This window comes from Triticum aestivum, chromosome 6D, assembly GCF_018294505.1.
Source record: "Triticum aestivum cultivar Chinese Spring chromosome 6D, IWGSC CS RefSeq v2.1, whole genome shotgun sequence".
In the NCBI taxonomy this organism is placed as follows: Eukaryota; Viridiplantae; Streptophyta; class Magnoliopsida; order Poales; family Poaceae; genus Triticum; species Triticum aestivum.
This window is the reverse complement of record NC_057811.1, coordinates 25,976,204-25,991,367: the sequence shown is the minus strand read 5'-3', so window position 1 is coordinate 25,991,367 and position 15,164 is coordinate 25,976,204. Positions and strand designations below refer to the sequence as shown.

Below are 15,164 nucleotides of genomic sequence, written 5' to 3'. Positions count from 1 at the left end.
AATTTGCGACATCAAATTCTATCAAATGTTAGAGCTTCTGGCAAAATTTAATAAATAAATAACATCCGAGGTGCTCCCACAAAAAAAATCGCTGCTCAAACAGTGCACAAAACTTTGAGCAACGATTTTATTATTTTTTTGTGAGAGCTCAAGGGATGTTACTTTTGGATGAAATTTGCAAGAACCTCAAACATTTGAGAGTAGCCACTTATTTTTTTGGACAAACTCGGGTGTAGTACACCCGAGAGTAGACACTACTTTCCGAAACTTTAAGCCGGTGAAGAATGTCATTGTGTCGAGGTTCAGTTTTCTGGTCCTAAAGTGAAAACAATACACAAATTTAAGAAACTGATCAATGTTGTTGTTTTTAAAATGGTTTTGGCACTACTAATAGATCCTCGTTGGAACTAAACAATGTTCAGAAAGAGGCAACTACATAATTGATGGGGTAACAGTAGCTACACATGGGATTCCGCTCCAACACCTCTCCTGATGAATGACCCCTTAACCTATCAATATCATTATATTAAAGTTAATTTTAAAAGTAGATGGGAGTAAGGCCAGCAAAGATCACTTGAGTTCAAGACCGCCGCGTTGGCCTAATTTGCATGGCACCAGCATTTTTAGCACAATAATAAAAACTGCACCCTTCGCTAGGTCCTCAGAATTATCTTGGCCAATTACTCCCTTCATCTCATAATATAAGATGTTTTTGCAAGCTAACATAGTTTGCAAAAACGTCTTGTTCTGTGGGCCAGAGGGAGTAAATCTTAAGTTGCAGCTACCGATCAGTGTGAATGTAAACACAGTGCAGTGAATGTAGCAGATATATTCCAGTAACTCAAGCAAATCCATCCATAAAGAAACTCTAACAATAAGATAGATTAGTGTGCCAGGTTATGCTCATACCGTACCAAGCAACATAAAAAAGGAATAAATCAGACTACATATAAAAAAATTCCAGAGAAAAACAATGCACACAGCTAGAGATAGTAATAAGCTTGTTCTCAAGCGGCAGTCCACCAATCGAGCATGGTGTTTCAGAGCTTTGGACAATGATATAAGCAATCAATTTATAAAATCTAAGTGCTCTTTGAGCCAGAGAGAGTAATATTTACCTAAACAATTGCTTGTGGCATGACGCACATCAGATATTCCTGGCAAGGGCACAAAGAATGTACTGCCACCAAAAGTCCCATAGCCAACCATTCCAGGTCACACCTCAACATCTGCAGAGCGGTCTAGTACAAAATAATTAGTTCTTTAGCACAGTATATCTTAGAGCAGAACTCTTAATCTGTATAATCAGCCTAACCCCACACGCAGAAAAACATTACCCTTAGCAAAAAAAAGAGCAGATAATGGAATAGGAAAAGCACTAAAATATCTACTTCCAGATCCATGGGCGTGCAAGCACCATGGAGTATTATTAAACAAACAAATTGAAAATACATAGGATGGGATGAGAAGGAGGAGGGGAAGGACCAGGAAGAGAGGTAGTGCAATGGATTGGAGGAAGGAGCTCAGGACCGGTTCATCCTTTGTGGAGTGAAGTCTATTATAAACCTTGATTTTTTTTTTGAAAATCATATTATAAACCTTGAATTCATATACTTCGTTGGAATCAAACCCTGGCCTCCTCCATCGAGGTTCAACGCACTGACCACCCCGCGCCCAACCTCATCTGCCTACGTACATCTTTCTCTACGTTTTTATCCATCTAGTTTCCTTTTTCTTTTTTTCCTTCTTCCTGGTTCAATGAAAATTTCAATTTTTTCATGAACCTTTTAGCAAAACCAATGAACTTTTTCTTAGTTTTGATGAAAAAAATTCAAATTCTATGAACTTTTTTCAAAATCAATGAAATGTTTTCAAATTTGACGATTTTTTTTTCAAATTTGGTTACCTTTTTTTCAAAATCGGTGAACTTTTTTCAAAGTCGATGAACTTTTGTCAGGAATCGGTCAACTTTTTTTTTCAAATTCGATGAACTTTTTAAAATTTGATGAACTTTTTCAAATTCGATGAAAAAATTTCAAATTTTTATGAACTATTTTTCAAATTCAAAGAACTGTAAAAAAACTGATCAACTTCTTTTCAAACGTTGAACTTATTTTTCAAATTCGTGACCTTTTTTTAAAGTTTGTTAACTTTTTTCAAATCCATGAACATTTTTGAATTCACGAATTTTTTATATTTTTTCGTTTTCTTAAGTCAACCGGTGAAGGAAGGGTGGCCGGGAAGCTGCGCTCGAGCCGTCGAGCGATCAGGAAGGGGGGCAGATTGAAGCGATCGAGCAGGGGGAGGACCGGTGAAGCGCTCACCTTACATGGGCCGGCCCACAAGCAGGGGAGCATGAGCGCCCGTTCATCCCAGTGGCGCTGAAGGCGCTACTTAGGAGCTCCCGACTACATGTCCTCAAAAAAAAAGGAGCTCCCGACTACATTGGCCCACATGCCATATGTATCATCTATCCCAATCTCGTGATACAACGTCAGTGGTGGCAGTGTGGCACCGAAGGCAACTTCATCTCCTCGAGATCGCGAAGCAACTACGCTGCCGCCAGCAGCCTACTGCGGTAGAACCGGAGCCACTTGGAGTGGCTGGATGCAGCCTATGGTATCGGTGGCGTACGTGACCTTCGGTGGTCTGGCGTGCAAGTCGGCGCGGGCCCTAGTGGAGACGGCATGACGTGGGTCATCGCCGGCAGCGGCGTGCAGTTCCTTTGGGTGGTATGACCCGATGCGGCTGCCGGACAGGTTCGATCGAGGCAGACATGCGCGAGCGTGGGGTTGTAGGGAGTCGGCGCCGCGGGAGGACGTGATCCGGTCGCCGGTCGCCGGTGCCCACATGCTCGTCCTCATCCGTTGTTCGTGGAGATGGTGCTGCGGACACCGCAGCTGTTCGCGGTGCAAATGGTGCGGTCGGCGGAGGCATGTTCCTTGAACAATCTTCCTGGTCACCACCGACATGTATTCCCATAGTGTGATTAGTTCATTGGTTTTTTCTGCTCGTCGCTCCTCACTAGTCAAGTTTCGTTCCAATTTTCATATTTGCGTTCGTCCGTGATGAGTTCCCGGGTCGCACGCACCGAACGGTCTTCTACAACACATGCTGCAGCCAGAAAGTTAGAGCTCGAGGGAGAGAAGAATATGACGTGTGGACCCCTGTCGTCAGCAAGAGTATACAGTGATCCCGACCAGGATTCTCATTATTCCAACGCGCCAAACTGGACTAAAATGGTCGAATGTCGAAATAAGACCGGGATTACAGAATACAGGGTATCAATTTCAGGGATCTGAAGGTTGAGCAGGTTCAATTCCGACGAGCCCTGTGAATTCAAGGTTTAATGCAAACTTCACTCTCCTTTCTGCGCGCACGTTCTCAGCGAGGCAGAAGGCGCAGAAGGGAGGGACAAGCCGCCCACGCCGTCGCCTCTCCCTCTCTCCTATATTGCGCCGAAACCAGAATGAAATAGTCCCACACATCAACGTGTGGGACCAGAAGCCAACGCAGCCTACCAGTCACAGTATGCGGGGCGGGTGTGTATGCACGGGGTGGGTGCGTACGCGTGAGCCCATCTTGTCTCCTCTGTACAACCCCAGACAACAGACAAAAACAAAAGTAAGCCCATGCACTGAACTGTGGGACCAGAAGCCAATGCGGCCCACCTGTCATAGTGCGCGGGGCTTTTTGAGTGTGTGTTGTGCGGGTACGCATGAGTTCATCTCCCTCTTTCCTATATCTAATTAACAAGCGAGACGAGGGAATAGAAAACGTAGCGTGAAGCGAGCGAATCGCGCGATGCGCACGAGACACATAAGGAGAGGGCGCTCGTGCACCCCGAAATAACTGACCCAGCAAATCGCGGGCGAGGCTGAGCCCACAGGTCAATGGCCCTCCGAAACTACCGCAAGGTGAAAACTAGACACAAAGATCCAACGCCCCGGAACATAGAGAAGACCGTTTTGACCACCATCCGATGGCTGAGAAGGCAGAAAATCGAGGGAGCCTCTTGGAGCCAAGTTGGCTAGCAACCTTATAGTTTAGAATTGGCAGGTTGCTATGTATTAATTTTGATTTTATCGAGTGTGCGGTCTGCCTGTCCCCTTTCGTGGTTATATATTTGGAAAGATTGCAACATTATATGGTAGTAGTACTCCTTTTACATCTTCTTGTACTAAATAGCCAAGTAGAGCTATTAATAGGCTCAAACATATCAGAATACAGTGAAAAGCACAAACATACATAAGTAACTGGAAAGCGACAACATTAATTACCTTCTATCCTTGGCTTCCTTGTTTTATAGTAGTTTGGCACCGATCCCTCTATCCGAATAACAGTGACAATGCTAATGTCAACCACAACTTATAACCCCATAAATCTCAATTATAGATTACAGTCTTTTCTCGACTATTTTCATATCCAACACAAATAGTTAATGCATTATTGGTGCTTTTGGAGCACTAAATACCACATACTGTTTTCATCTTTCAGACTTGATGATCATGGCTTTTTCACCAAAAAATAGCGTGCCGAATCTTCGCTAATAGGGCGCTATAGCATACACGGAGAGCCCGCACTAAAGTTTCGCACGGCATAGCTTGTAGCGGGTTGTCTTTTTGGGCAGCCCATTAGCCCAAGGACACAAGCCTGACCTAGCCCAAATAGGTATAATACCCAATCCTCCGCCCGACCAAGCGCTCCTGCGCGGCGGCGGCGGCTTCTTCCTCGTGCTCGGCCCCTCTTCTTCTATTCCTCATTGGTCTTCCCCTGTTCCCCGCTGGTCTTCCCCCGTTCGCGGCGACATGATGTCGCAACCCGTTGTGGCACCGACAAGCGAGGCACCAGGCAAGTTCTTTGGTCTCGCAGATTCGTGATGTATGTGTTGGGTAATGATGTTTGCTAGATGTTAGTTTCCGACTGTGTTGCAAGTTATCCATCTTAACTCCTAGCACCCGATTGATTGTCACTTTGATAAATAGCTATCTACATGGAGTACTTCCATGGACAGCAAGGAGAGGTTATTCTTTAGGAATGGAGATCCTGGTGACACTTGATTCTAAATTAGTATATTTTTGCTATGTTGTTGCCTCATGGGCTGTTGATGTTAGGCTACATTAAAGCTTTTTTTAGTCCTTTATTATTGAACTATATCCTTTATTGTTGCTAAAGTCCTTTAATTTTAGGCCATACCTGGCATTCTTTTAAAACACATTTGTAAATAGAGTGAATTGAAGAAAACCACCACATTGACACCTAGGTTTGCAGAAAACACCGCTTACAAATTGTGACAAAAATCACTCATTTTTAGCCTAATCTTTTGCAAAAAAGACACTGATCGGTCGCTTCGAGCATTTTAACCGTGATTATGACATGTGGGTCCCACATTTGATGATGTGGCGTAACAGTTCACAGTAGACAACGTTGGACATTGTCAGATGAGGGATTTTTTAGATTTACAAAATAGTCCCTGAAATTTTAGAGGGACACCCTTCAATCAATAAACAAAAAGCAATCAGCTCCACAAAAAGATTTGGGCTGCCGAAGCAACCGATTAGAGCAGCAACACGCCGGCAATGGTTCTCGTCGCCGGGAACAGGAGTGGAGGTCACAGGCACAGGCACGCGGCTGTTGTGGCAGTCGGCGGCGGTGTTGGCCGGGCCAGTGGGCCACGCCTCGTCCGTCAGCCTGCGGGCGCCAGAGGTCCAGCGTCCTTGTCCTCAGTCCATCATCCTCAGCCTATGGTCGAGCCACCAGAGGAAGCCGCATGCCGTCTAGCCACAAAGTTCATCGGATCCATGGCCTCTAGTGACAAAGGTCACCGGATCCAGGACGCCCGGGGCCACGGTGGATCCATGGCCGCGCGGTTAGGATCCGCCATGACCAGCAAGTCGTGCTTGACGCCGGTGAGGTCTGCTCACGTGGCCGCCATGACGCGGGACGGGATGGGCATGAGGGAACCGCGAGGAGGGAGGGTGGAGAAGGGGAGGCGCGGCCGCCGGCGGCCCCAAGTTCACCCCTGCTACGCAAGGCCGGCTCGGGAAAGAGAGAGAGAGGAGGGAGGAGGAGAAGTGGAGGCGCGGCCGGCCGGCCGAGATGCGCGCCGCCAGCTCGGGGCAAGCAAGAAGAGGGATAATGGAGAAGGGGAGGCGCGGCCGCTGCTGCTCACGCCCGGGCCCGGGCGGGCGGCAGGGTCGCACGGGTTGGGCCGGTCGGCGCTGGTCTAGGTGGTTAACGCTTTTAAGGCAATCTTTTTTCGAGAGGGGTGGTGTTTTTGCCAAAAAGACCCCTCTAGTGTTGTTTATTGTGTACTGTTACAGACATAAGCAAAGGGTGGGCTCCATCTGTCATAATCATCATCAAATGAGCTAAATCCGGCAACTATTGTTTTTTGCAAAAGATTAGGCCAAGAATCAGTGGTTTCTGACAGAAATTCATAAACCGGTATTTTATGCAAACCTAGACGTCAATATGGTGATTTTCTGCAATTCACTCTTTGTAAATAGCGTGCTATAGCATGTATACCATTTGGAGGAGGCCGCTTCTATTTCTCTTAGCACGCTATTCTTTTTATGAAAGGCACAATCATTTATTCTTACCACTGAATGCATAGTGCTCTCTCCCACAAACAAATTCATCATAGAACCTGAGGCCCACACATAGATTCTTCTCCACCTTTAACGTGTATCTCTGGTAGTAAAATAAAATATCTGAAAATATGTAGCCTGGAACACAACATCAGCTTGCAGATGCTTCTCTAGGAAGTTGTATAGGTAACTAAGGCCTGTACAGGTATCTGCAAAATAGAATGTTGCAGGAGGATTACATATATAAGGTAACATGATTTACATGGATGTTAAACAACACATTATATTTCTAATGCACTGTCATCTCATTTTTCAGATGATGATATGAAGTCTGTCATTGGTTCCGTATCTCCGTTTGCCTGTACAAGTCTGGGGGGTGGTGTGATCAGACTTAAGACTGCCACTGTGCCTGTTCTCGCCTTTTTTAGAAGGTAAATAAGTACCTTGGTTATGCTTTCAAATGATATTTTTTGACATCATTCTTATTATTGATTTAGTTTAATGTTTTCATTGTTGTGTCTTTAGAGAAGTAGTAGATTTTGTTTTGATAACAGACAACCCTATACATGTAAAAATGGTTGGTGTTTTGCCTTACCAAATTGGTGTTTTGCACTAATGTAGGTGTATTTTGATGAGTTAGGACAAATGTCAATTTCGGCTAATAAAGTAATATTTGAACCACGGTGAACATTAAGTTTGTGTTAACCAATTTTAACCTTTTGAATTTATTACCACATGGCTTCTAGTTCCAGTCTTCTTTGGAGATGGCCCATTATTAGCTGCAAGTCGTATTAAACTGATGATGATTTTTAGAACAATTAGTTCATGTGCAATACTTGATATGTCACATAAAAATGGTCTTAATCAATGTTTCCTCAAAATTCCTTGGTGCAAAAACCACTAATGTGATGTTTAAATAGAGATTTTTTTTCCTTAGGCACCATTTTCCTTAGATATCCCATTTTCCGTGTTGCTTTGAATTACTTGAAATAGTTTGAGCTATTAAAATACATACACACATATAATATGATTTACAACCAAATTAATTCGAACATCATGGATTGTGTAACTCAGATGACATTATTCACAGTAAAGTGTTGTTGTCTATTGTGGGGGGGGGGGGGGTCTGGAACACTCACTTGATCTCTAGCTACAGCCTGCAAGTATGAGTGTATACATAAGAGTAAGCCTTTGATTTGGTCGAAACCGATACACACACCCCACACATAGAATCAACCCCACCCCCCCCCCCCTCAATTTCTCATAAAAAAACAACACTCCCCCTCAGATGGGTGATAAATATCTATCATTACCATCTTGTTACAAGCTAAATTATATTCCTCGAGTCCTAAGCCCTTAGTTAGATTTCCCAAGCTTATGTGATTTAATTCTACTAGCAACATTCTTGTGGTTTGCAATGGGAGAAACAAATCACATGCCCCTAGCCCAGTAAGCATGCCTCAAGACTCCCACAGGTCTAGATCCTCTATTTCAATATTGTGCCCCATCCGTGTCACTGCTTATCCTCCTTTTCACCCTCACCGATAGTGTCCTAGAGTCCACCCTATCACAAATATGTCTGAAGGTGGTCAATCCCAAGAAGATGATCTCGGCCACCGCATGGCTCACCTTTCATTGAACCGCACCAGTGAAAGAGAATGTTTGAAAAATCTTTCAGTTTCTTACAATAGTAGCTTAAATATCATGGAGCATTGAGCAAAAAAAATCGGTTGAACTATTAGCCACAATGGTTGCTTCTAAATTGACGTGGCTTCCTTCTATTAGTGTCTTAGGTATGAGTGATAAAATATCCAGTCTCAAAAGACAATAAATAAATGAGAGCAAAAAAGAGAGTCTTATTAAAATTGCATGCACGCCTTATATACTCAAATGAGACTGAAGACGCAATATGCATAAAGGTATGCAGTCATATATGCATAAAGGTATGCAGCCATTTAAAAAATGTTTGAATTATAAGCATGAACTTATATGTTGTGCCACTTACAATGATCTGTTCTACCAATTGGACCACAATGAATTTACAAATACTTGTTGCATGTATCCGCTGAATGGCTTTGTTTCTTTATTTCTGAAGAGAGAATTCATAACTCATAAATTGAATGCCATTGACACCACCTCTGAAAGAGTGTCTCATCATTCTTTAGGGGGCCCTTCCTATTCCTAATCAACTATCAGATTTGGAGAATAAAACATACCGCATCATGCTTACTCAAGCACATGTAGGATGGATCAAGAGCCGATCGTGAACTTTATATATAATTTTAAAATCATCAATGACAGATGAAAAGCAGATCCTGAAATCTAAAAATTATCAATGAACACCACCATTCCACCTTGTTGTTGTGTCTATCCACCTTGACCTCCACGGCGAGAGGCTCGTCCCACGGGAGTGATGGCGGCCCGCAACCTCCTCCTTCTTAACAGGGCACAATTGCAGCGAGCGATCAGAGCGAGAAGATGGTTCCCCGATGTGGAACTATGTCAGCACATCATCAGCGCGCTCGCTGTGCACCCCTTCCATCATGTGAGGCTTGCAAGTCCCCTACCCGTCTCCTTCACCTCCTTCCAGTGACTCCACCGTGACTGGATTGTTGATTCCGGTGAAACCCTACTCGATTCCTCCCACATAGAGCCTCCTCTACACCTCCAACAGCGTCCTGGCCAGGTAACACACGCAATAGTATGCGCAGAGGCACCAACCTTTCTATGACACTTCCGGCGAATTCTTGCCCTACAACGACGGCGGCGAGCGGCCATATGCTGCAAATGTAAAACACTTCGGCTGCTGCCGCAAAATTTGCTCCAAACGGGGGACCATGTAGGACCACAATAAAATGGCTGTTTTACATCACTTTATGCCAAAAACGCTGCTCCAACAAGTGCCCTAAAATAGGACAAGCACAAAACGACATCCACAGTATTTTGGGGCACCAATTTTAGGGCTTCTATAGTTGATGAGCATTTTCTGGTGCCCTAAAATTCACTTTTTGGTGTCCCAAATTTTACTCTAACTGCTTTTTTGTGCCCTATTATAGGGCCATTGTTGGAGATTCTCTGAGTTTTTTTGTGTGTTTTTGAAGTAGCTTCTCAATTCTTTGATTTTTTTTCCCCATGGTCCAATGTCACTATAAAGCACCAATAGCAAGCGACTATGCCTCCTCTCTTCTGCTCTATCGGGTATTAAGTTTTAGCTTACTTGAGCAACAACAATCAACAACCAGAACCAGGGTCAATGCAACTAGCACACCAAGGCCCTAAATCCATCACACTGTTACCTGTCAAAACACCAGCCACACCTCCTACAAGATGTTCTGCTTTGCCTTCTTTCCGCAACCAGCAAAAAAACATCTCCTTCTCTCCACTCTAAGATAGCAGCATCAGCAGCCCACAAACAAATTTAGGCAATAGACATTTTCTCTGCTTCTTGCTACAGTACTCACTACACCAACACCGCTAGCTCCAAGTGATAGTAGCCGTACAGACCTCACCAATCTCTCCTTTCACCACCACGGACCAACACCGCAGACCTGCAGGTCCTTCTACTTGCACGCACTGTCGGCCGTCATCTCGGATGAACTTTTGATTTTGAGCAGCCACATGTACGCCTCCTGCCGCTACCCCCCGCACCCATGACCTACAGTTCCTGCACGAGCCACAAGGTTGCACGACACAAGCTTCAATGCCGATTTGCTGCGCTGCCCCACGCTCCTGGCCATAGGCACCTCTTCTCTCTGCTCTGGTCCACCACCACCAGCGGTTCTCTCCCCACTGCTCTAGACCATTTCCTCTGCTAAAGGCTACGGCTCTGCTGCAGCTTCTCCCATGCGATTTTCTCCTCACTCCAAGAGATCCACTAGCGACAAAACCTCTCTTCACCCATAGCTACGAGCACCACCTTTCCTCTCGCTGCTAGCGATGGCTTTAGTTGTAACCTGGGTGTCAAACCATGTTGTCTCTTGGGGATAAATCAGTAACACTCTCTTCTATAACCTACAAGTATGAGTAGATATTCACAAGGGTGGGCCTTTGGGCCAACAACCCATGCGCACACCCCACACATACACTCAACCCAACAATATCCTTACTAGGATGTTGATTGGTAGAAGTTTGCACCATGTTTCTAAGTTATGTAACTGTTTTTCTACTCAATCCAGTCAAATCTCCATTTCCTTGCATAATAGGTGTTGAAGCCTTGAAGTTAAACTGTAGGATGTGAGATGGTCTTGGTCCTTTAGGCATCAATTTTCATAATAGTACAAGGAGAGCACATACATTTTCTACTGGTACTAATTAGTGGGGCATATTGTCCAAAAAGAATATGATAACGAGAGGCCAATGAGGTCAAAACAAGTCAAACTCCAACAAAATGAGTATTTCATCATATTATTGTATGAATTATAGAGGGTATTAACATGTTAATTAATTCGGGATTGAAACATTTCATTGTTGCAACATCTCCACTACATATGATTCTATTCTTTTTATATGGTGCTTTGATTGCTTTTTACAAGTTAGAACTAATATGATTTGTCTTTGCATGACAACACATGCATGCCTTGAATGGACCAGATTTAATGATAATGTGATGCACATAATATATATATATTTTCCACTGTAATCATAAAGTAGGATTATATTTGTTTCTTAGATTGAAAAACAAATATTAAGTTGTTGTAAATGGTGGACGTTCGAATCATGTTGTTTCTGATTATAGATTTCCATGTGTTCTCTTTGCAGTGGGGAAAAAATTCAAGATATTGTTTGGCCGAAAACCATAGAAATCAAAGGAAGAGTGAAATGGGGGGTTTTTAAAAAATTCCTCAAGGATCTTCGTCACTCTCAAAACCGGTCAATTATGGTAAGGTCATTTTCTTACATTATAGATGATTCATCCTTGTTCTTATGATTTGACATTCTCCTGTTTTAGGATTATTTACTTTTGTGCTGAAATGAGTTTGAAATTGTATTTGATATACCTAGATAACTATGTGTTTTCTAGCGTTAGTTTGCTTTCATCATAAGTTTTAGTAGTTACTGAAATATTACAGAAATAAACCGAAACTGATTTTTACTTGCAACTAATATCCTATTAGGTGATTTCCCTGTTGTTGAATGTTGAGTCGTCGAAAAATGGCTTAGAGGGAATGAAGCAGGTAAAATTGACACTTGATTTTTCATTTCTAGTCTTTAGAAGGTATGGACATTCAGAATATTACGCTTAAGCTATTTATGACACTGATGCAGGTTGCAAAGATGTTAAAAGTGAACAAAAGAATTGGTTTATCAACAACAGAAGATGGTTCATATATTTATGTATGTCCTGGACACAAGGGCATAATAACAGTCCTTGCAAAAAAAGGTTTCTGGAAAGGCGCGTCAACAATCGATAGAAACCAAGACTCATTAATCGGTTTTGTTGTACGGGACCAAAAACCACTAGTAAACACAAGCGAGGGAGAGGTAAGTATCGAGAAAATACAAGAAATCGGGGGCACTCACGTGGAAGCACAAGAAGTGATATATGGTAAGCTTGTATTATCTATTAATCCACATGCATGGAAGTCTTATTCTCTCGATGTCCTCCCCTAGTACTTACTGATCATGGACATCATCCTTCTCTTCTTTCAGATAAGCAATCATACCCTGTTCATCCTCTTCGTGCACCAGTAGATGATGGCATATACTTTCGCCGTCCTCCCCTAGTACTAGCAGAGCCAAGCTCATATTGTCCGTATCCTCCTCCTGGACTACTAGGCCACGACTTCCATGTTCGACATCCTCCTATTGGACTATCATGTCAAGGGCTACATCCTCATGCCCTAGAATGTCAAGGCGTCTTTCATCAGCTTCCGCCTTGTGCAAGAGGTCAAGGCTTCATTACCCACCGCGCTCCCAATTTCGCACTAGAATACTTCAGCCATTAACAGATCATGGAAACAACAACGGTATTTCTCCTGGCCAACAACATTGGATGTTTAGTGAATGGCTTGAAACTGACTATGTTATTGCAGGTTCACAACACTTGAGGCCACCTAGCGGTTCTGCTCCTGGTCATTTGTGGCATAGAATGTCGTGCGCAAGGTCCGGGAATAATCTTCCTGGTTTTGAAAGATCAGAAGGCTTCTCTGGCTCTAGCTCCACATATTACTCTAGATTCGAAAATGGGTCGGGTAGCATGCCTCCCAACTAAATTCATTGATGAAATTGCAGCCTTGTCCCAAGAAACATTCTGAATGATTTGTCTTATATTGGTGTTATTCAGAAGTACAAAGAAGACACCAGGACATGGATTCTTGTTTCTATTTCCAATTGGGCCAATTACTCCCAATATCCATAGAACATAATTCCTGATGTGTACAATGATGCATATGACATTTCATTTAGTCTCCTGATAGGATGTTTGCCAGCACTAGTATGTTCCAACCCGCATTGCTACATGTATCTTCAGATTTGGTGATTAATGAGGTTATTATGTATTTTTCTGGATAGTCATACGAAGTTTTTCTTCTGAATAGCTAAAAGTGTATGTCTAGTAAACTATTCCGTAGGGTAGATATTGCGATGGAACAAGTCCTGTAGTCTCATCGTCTTACTAGTGGGTTTGTTCTTTGTACTAATTTTTTTATCAAGCACCTCCCTTGTTGTCGACTTCCAGAGAAATTCCCCTAGGATATGCTAGCCATTTACCCAATAAGCTTGGCGGGGGGGGGGGGGGGGGGGGGGGGGGGGGGGGGGGGGGGTCCGCATCTAAATAAGTAAATATTGATCTGAGTTCAAAAGAAATTGAACCAGGTCATGAGGGAGATTGGGTCAAAAACCATGAGCTAGTTTACAAGGAAAAGCCGATCGAAAACCTAAACAAATTGACCCAATTATGAGGATACCGAACCAAAAAAACATACAAGTAAGTGGGGAAAAGAATAATGATAAAACATGGGAGTCCATGACAAGGCACACCCCAGCAAGTAGATTGCAATACCAGGAAACACAAGTAGATGTGGGGTGTTGTCTAGGATCACAATGCAAAGACTTGAAAGCTAGTTGTTTTTCATGTGGGTAACAGTCGAGTTTTTCTCCCATTCATGTTGTGACGCAACATATATGAGTGTGTCCCTTTTTGTCTGCCTTTGATTTGGGTCATAGCCAAGTTTTTCCCTTACTAACTTGAGAAAATAACAGGCCAGGAAAAATTGAAAAAGAATTCTCTGTTGTGGACCGACGAACGACTGGCGCGACTATCCTCTGTGATCAGGCTTCCGAGGACATGCAACATCTACTCACTGACTGCCCCTTCTAGCGGCAGATTTGGCACAAAATCCTCTCCTGGTGTCGATCTACCGCCACGCCGCCAGACCAGACGTGGGCGTTCGCGGACTGATGGGCGTCCTCTTGATCAGAAGCTCCTGCAGAGCTTTGCCGAGGTCTTTCTTCCATCCTCCTCACTGCCTGTGGCTGGTGGATCTAAAAACACCGCAACAGCTGTGTCTTAGACTCGCTGCAGCCCTCCGACCCCTGGAAGATGCGTGCCTCTGGGCTAGGGCAAGAGCCAAAGGGATGAATATGCTTCCGAGAGTTAGGCCTTTGTTTTCCTTGGGGCTGAGCATCCCGTGTTCTGCTCTAGCGTCCAGCTTGTGTACGTGTCCCATGATGGTACCCTTATGCCTCTTCCTACTCCTATCAATGCAATGATACACAAGCTTTTGTGTATCCAAGAAAGAAAAAAACACAAGAGAAGATACAGGCTGGGATTGTTGTAGATGTGCTGAATCCTTACTAGTAACGGATGAAAACAGAAATACAAACCAGCTGGAGCGCAGAAATTCCATAGATAATGAGAATGCTGAATTGCTAATATACCAGCGGAGGATTGCCTTGCAAGACAACCACAGTGGTTTATGACAAAAATGTAAATGGTTGCCTAGATCTTATGTCTTGACACTTAATAGCACAACTGTGTGATTACCTATTGAATCCATGAAGCACCATCTCAAGCTCTCAAGCATTACCGTGGATCAATCAACAACCATATATGAAGAAACTGAATTTTGCAGAGGACAAGAAGATATAATTACTTTGTCGTCTCATAAGCTAACAAATATCATAAAAAAGTATTGATTTAAGAAGCACATTCGTGCATACATGAAAACAGGAGTTAAGAAGCCAACAAACTATGGGAGCTACAGTATTAAATATGCAGATAGACTCAGCGATCTGTTCTTGGGGCAGTAAATATCTATATAACTAGTAATACATGTAGTTCAGTATCACATTTGTTATAATAATTTGGCACAAAGGTCAGCAGTACAAGCTTGATATAGTTTTAGAACGCTGAAAAATAGTTGCCATCTAGCGAAAGCCAGCTTGCATCTGTTAATGCATAACTCTGGTTTGCATAAAGCATAGCCTGTAATGTTGTGACACCTGGGATCAATCTAGGCAGATTTGATACCACACTAAGCAGAGGTAAAAGTTCCAACCATTTGCTAGCATCAATCATGAGGAGGTCTCGTTTTAGCCAACCATAGTATTTGGACTAGATGGTAGGCCGTATAT

At 43.3% G+C, this 15,164-nt stretch overlaps 1 pseudogene; it reads left to right on the top strand.

Moving 5' to 3' along the window:
• The first annotated feature begins 6,911 nt into the window (after positions 1-6,911).
• LOC123140880 (uncharacterized) lies at positions 6,912-13,033 on the top strand (annotated as a pseudogene).
• The last annotated feature ends 2,131 nt before the right edge of the window (positions 13,034-15,164 follow it).